The sequence below is a fragment of the Ceratotherium simum genome, chromosome 38 (assembly GCF_057802395.1).
Source record: "Ceratotherium simum simum isolate JZ-2026a chromosome 38, ASM5780239v1, whole genome shotgun sequence".
Taxonomy (NCBI): Eukaryota; Metazoa; Chordata; class Mammalia; order Perissodactyla; family Rhinocerotidae; genus Ceratotherium; species Ceratotherium simum.
In genome coordinates this window covers 14,131,860-14,138,250 of record NC_141937.1, presented here as the reverse complement: position 1 = coordinate 14,138,250, position 6,391 = coordinate 14,131,860, and positions in this window count along the sequence as shown.

The following is a 6,391-nucleotide window of genomic DNA, read 5'->3' as shown; positions in this document are numbered from 1 at the left end:
TAAATTTTCATGTGTTACATCTTTATACATTGACCTTACCCAAGGGAATCATATAATTTTCTGTTTTCAACTACTATACACATTTTTAAGAGAAGAAATACAATTTATTATATTTATCCACTTATTTACTTCTGTTAGTCTTTCTTCATCCTGATGTTCCAAATTTCACTCTAGTAAATTTCTTTTCAGCCTGAAAAATGTTCTTTAGCATTTTGTTTTAGAAAATGTTTTCTGGTGACATATTTTCTTAGGTCTTTTATCTAAGAATGTCCTTATTTTGCCTTCATTCCTAAAGTATATTTTTTGCAGGATATACCATTCTGTGTTAATGGTTATTTTCTTTTAGCACTTCAAAGCTATTGTTCCACTCTCTTCTGGCCTCCACAATTCACAATTCCAACAGTCATCTCAAATGTGACTCCCTCATATGTAATGATATTTCTATGGTTATTTTCAGTGTTTCTTTCTTCATCTTTGGTTTTCAGAAGTTTGATTACGACTTGCCTGAGCATGGTTTTCTTTGACTCTATCCTGTTTGGAATTCACTGTGCTTCTTAAATCTTTATGTAACTTTATATCTTTCATCAAATTTAAGAAGTTTAGGAAGCCATTATTTCTTTAAATATATATTTTCTGTATCAATCTATTTTTCTTCTACTTCTGTAGCAGTGTTAGATATTTTGATATTGTCCCACAGGTCCTTAAAAGTCTGCTCATAATTTTTATGATTTTTTTTTCCTTCAGATTGTATAGGTTCTGTTGATCTATCTTCAATTTCATAACTCTTTCTCTATCATCTCATTCTGCTATTGAGTTCAGTGAACATTTTTATTTCAGATATTGTAATTTTTCCTTTCTAAAATTTCCATTTTTTTAACCATCTATTTCTCTACTGAGAACTTATATCTTTCTTTCATTTCAGGGATGTTAACCTTTCACTTAAGGAAGATGGTTAAAACTGTTGGAGAAGGGGAATATCCTCATTCTACCTTTCTTGTGTTTTTATGGTTGGACTAATAATAAATGACACAACACCAGATTAACAGGAGAAAAACCCAGTTTGATATGTATGCATTGGTAATAAAAGAGAAATGATACTCGGAGAGTGAACAAAGCAGATAGTATATATCTTTTAAATGAAGAAACAATAGATTTGTGAGGGACGACAGGGCAAAGAAACTTAGATTTGGGTTATGTAATTAGTGAGGAATTTGAGCAGAGTTTAAGCTTGAGGTAGTAAATTAGCAAGGTTTGTTTATGCAGACTTCTCAACCCTGACTTCCCTAGCTCTGGTGATAAGGATGCAGGGAGAGCAGCTTTCACATGGGAGATTTATTTCCTGCTTTCAGGAGAACAGAGACAGGAGGTCAGAATGCCCTCTTTGCTTCTCACGTAACTTTAGTTCAAAGCAATCAATATGCTATAGTGGGATATTTTAGTGTGTCCTGCCCTGGTCCTCAACATAACAACCGCTTTAAAGTCTTTACGTGAAGATTCCAGTATCTGAGTTATCTCAGGGTTGGCATGTATTGATTGTCTTTTTCCTTGAGAAATGGTCAGATTTTCCTTTTTTTTTTTTTTTGTATGTCAAGTAATTTTGGATTACAACCAGGACATTTTGAATAATACATTAATATTCTCGGTCCTGTTAAAATTCTTTGAAAAATGTTGAATTTTTTGTTCGTTTGTTTTGCTCAGTAGGTAATCAACCTGGTAAGGTTCAGACAGCACATTATGTTTCCTTTCAGTGGATCAATTCAGTTTTCAAAGCCCTTGCTGTATTGTTTGGATCTACCCAGCATATGCACCACTCAGAGGTTAATCTTGAACTTGGGCAGTGGTTTATGTCATAGCTCAGTTCAGGATGCCTTGTTATCCTTGTTTGGCTTTGCTCAGTACGCTAATGGCTCAGTAGTAAGCTAAGGACTTGCGTCAGTTCATACGTAGAACTAAGAGATCCCTTTCTCTAGCTTTCACTTTTCTGGGATTTGCCCTACATTCTCTGTCTCCTAACGGGTTTTTTCTTCATTCTTCAGGCCAGAATTCTAGTTTGTTTTATTTTTCCAGAGTTTTAGTCTTCCATACTTTCATGCAATTCCTTGCGACTGAGGCCTTCCCCACTATAGATCATTATAAGTTTTGACTTCAGTCCTCAAACCCCCTACTATTGTTCACTTTTCAGAGTCCTCAAGTAGTTTCTTTTTCAAGCTCAAACAAAAGTTTTATATCTGTTGAATTATTTCAAAAGTTTATATTTTCTGTTTACCCTTCTTTTGCAACATTTTGTTCAAATATTTTAAAATTTTACTAGCAAATCTACAGATCTTTCCTTTGTATATTTTGAAACACCTCCTCTGATTTGAAAATGTTTCATTGTATTATTCTACTTTTTTAAATTTTAATTTTTAGTTGATTGTCTATAATTTATTTTGAAAACTGTACATACATGATGAAGATGGAACATGAGTTTTTTCTGATTAAACAAATATTTTAAAGATGGTATATTGAGTAATCCTTACTCGTCAGCTTTTAATGCCTCCCTGAGTTATATCAGCAGAAAGAAGCTGCATGGAGTTTACTTTTGGAACCAGAGCCTTAGAGGATGCCAAAGGTAGTTACCCAGAGATTATAACTTGCATCAGGAAACTATGAATTACTAGAGGTGATTAAGTGATAGGTATATCCCCAACTATGCAAAAGTTGCCCATGAGAGAAAGATCTAACAGTTGGTCACCTTACACCAAATGGCACAGAGAAATACCAGATTGCAACTCAATCTTTCATCTCTTCATTCTCTTTCTCTACTAACCCCATGGGAGTTACAAACACCAAAATTATTAGGAGAGAAGTAACAGAAAATCAGTGGAGAAAGATAGCAACAGCAGCATCCCTTTTCCCACTTGAGATTTATTTCAGATAAGCTTTGAGCTGATTGAGAGATTTGATGAAGATCAGCCTGGACCTTCTAATATCTGAAAGTGGGATTGTTCATCAATATCTGAAAATGACTTACAAGCTATGAAATCTACTTGTGTTATCATCTAGGTGCAGGGAAAGTCAATCTGACAGACAAGGTTTGAAGACAAATTAAGGCAAAAACTTAGTTATATCTTACTCAATCCAGTAGAGTCAATAAGACTGAAAACTCTATATTTTTCTATTATCTAGTTAATAAATTTGCTATGCCATTATAATAGAATATTTTAAATTTGCTATGCCATTATAATAGAATATTTTAATATTTAATAGTGTTAGTATCCTCTCATTATTGTCAGATTTTCAAAATCATTTTTGCTAATTGTTGGGAAAAAAATAGTGAATACTAACAATCTCTACTGTAGTTTCTATGATCTCATTAACATACCAACAAAGGTCCAAGAAAACTTATGCTAATAAACACAATAATGACATAAAAATGAAGACTCAACAACAGTGCCCAAATAAAGATTAGCCAGCAAATTTTTGCCAACATCTGGGAGAAAATAGCCAGCAGAGATAGACCAAGAAATACACTTGATGGATCACAAGTGCTTTTTATCTCTGCAGCAGAACAGTCTTCACAGTTTGAAAAAGATCAGGAAACAGCAGGGTATTTCCCCCACTGTTTGCCTAATGGCTTAGAGAGCTAAAGGACATGAATGCCCACCTGCAGTATTGCTTTATGAAGTGGCCATAATTTGACTCCCCACTTCTTGACCAGGCCTCTAATCAATTCATTTTTGGCATGCAATAAGTGATTGCAGCTCCAGTAGGAAGTCAAGGAATTGGTGCACCAGAAATTGAGAATTGGTCCCCATAGTAAAGCTATTTAGATGAAAATGATATAGAAAGAGGCCCATGGAAGTTATTTCTTAAGACCTGTATATGACTTCAGAGGCTGTCTCAAGAACTGCTAATCAGACACCAATCTAAATCAGATCTCCCCTTTTGCACCACTTTCTCTTTACTATTCGTTACCAAGCGTTATTAGTTGATATGCCGTCATTAAAACAAACTATCTTAAGAAATAGCAACCTGTCTTTATCACCACATTTAGAAACAAACTTTGGAGGTCTCAAGATTAAAAATATTTGATACAATCAGTGGATGTAGATTTCAAAATACTGTATAATTTATAAACTGTATCACATAAAAATGAAAAAAGAGGTATTAAAATTGAGGAGGTGTGTTTATACCAATATAACTGTTTCTTATTGTCCTTATAGGTTCTTATATTAAAATCCCATGTATTGACTACAAGTAATATGTGAATTCTCATGCTATTAGGAAGCTCTTCAGACTACATAACTAAGAAAGCTTAGGGCATATCTTAAAGTTATATATTTATTTTACTTTGTTGCCAAATCTATACATTTTCCTCATTATTTTCATTACCTAAATTCAAATGTTGAACTGAATACTAAACTAGATGTAGAATATATTCATTTTATCTAGAATAACAAGATATATATATTCCCTTAATATATCCCCTTGACTATTTCACTATGTGCATGAAAGTTTAAAATTTCGCTTTCCAATGTTAATGCTCTCTGAAATGAAGTGAAGCATCTTCTGTCAGTTAATAGCTGTTTGCATTTGATGAGATCTGTTAGGGTAAGATGTGAAAGTAAAAGTAGAAGGTTTATTTAAAATTGTTACTGAAATATTAATGATGACTTGGGGAATTACATAGAGACAGGATGACCACCATTGACTTATTAAGCTCTATTTCCGAAACCTCTAATGTTTAAATTCCCAGTGATAGAGAGGATATTACCCCATGAATTCTATGCTCTGTTTTGAGAACAAGATTTTTTAACGCAAAAGAAAAAGGAAACTACAAAATAAAAGTTCTTTGCAAAGAATTATCTGGAAGCATCAATTGAATGAAGATACTAGAGGTGAGTGGAACAATTGCAAGACTATTATAACAAAGAGGATGAGAATTATTGACAAGTAGAGTAACAACAGCATCAATGCAAACAGGAGGGAAAAATTTGCCTGATAATTGCATTTAGGAAGAATCAAAGTCTACTCACAAATGGTGAAACTAGATGATTTGTGGAATGATGATGTCATTAATTGACTTGACAGATGAAAGGTACATAGAAGTTTACTTTGAATATATTAATTTTGATATTTGGCAGGTTATTTCACTCAACATGTCTAGCAGATATTTGGAATAGCATACCTTATCTGGAGACAAGATTTGACTGGAGAAATGTGTGGGGTCCATACATGTAGTGGAAATATTTTAGAATATAGGAATAGATAAAATATCAAAAGAAGATATGAAGATAAAAGATGGCTCCTGAGATAAGCAATTTGCTGGGTCTTTAGGAGTTAAAAAATTATTGACACATGTGTACCCGCTAATGAGCTGACAAAGATATATGGTTTTAAATATGTAATAACTATTAAGTGAGTATATTATTAATGCCAAAATCAGTGATGCTGATATTAGGTAGCATTGGATTTTGGAAATCTACCCATGCATTTGAGACTAAAATTCTAATCTGTGTATCAACATATATGACTTTCTAAAGCTCTCCTGGTTTCTCTTCTCCCCGGTAGAATCTTTCCATCTAGGCCATCCTCAGTCCTCAGCTTGCACCCAGAATTTGTGTGTTAAAGAAAACAAGAGCTAGGCATGCTCAGCTTACTTAAGAAGGGTCCTTACTTCTCAAAAATTTATTTTATATAATTATCATGCATTCCAAAATTCTCTGATGTCTTTAAAATATATATAAATTTGGTAATTCCTCCCCACTCATCCAACTTGTTGTCTTGAAAGTAATTCAGTCATCTACATCTTATCTGGAAGATGCCTTTAATTCTGAAAACTATGTTCCATGGATTAGGTTAACTGATTATCTTCAATTTACGGCATGAACAAAAATAAAACAAAACAAAATATTTGAAGAAGCTGTTTTGAGGCACACTGTGACCACTCAGATAAAGGAAACACTTAGTAAGATACATAATCACCCCAGCTGTGGATGAGGAGCACTTTTAAACCGGAACATAGGAAGAAAATGTCCAAGCAGAACAGAACAATCTCATTGAGCTAATGAGAGGAAGATCAGAATTTCTGGCCGCTTAATCTGTTGGGATTTGCCAGAAACAGTGCAGCTGTACGGAGGCAGTGTCCAGAGGACTCTAAGCAGGTGCCCTTAGATTCATTTGCCAAGGGCTGTGCTGCACATTTGTAGCGTGTGACTCCATGAGGCCTAAAACGGAGTGCTGCAGAGCCGAAAGCTGCATGGAGCTAGCCGAGGTCCTCCAGGCCAGGAAATGTTGGGGTTCTGGCTTAGCCCCAGTGAAGACAGCTCACTCACCACTTGGGATACGCCAATAAGATGGCAGAATGTTCCCACCTTAGGAGTCAGGACCATGCCCTACAATAAAGGAA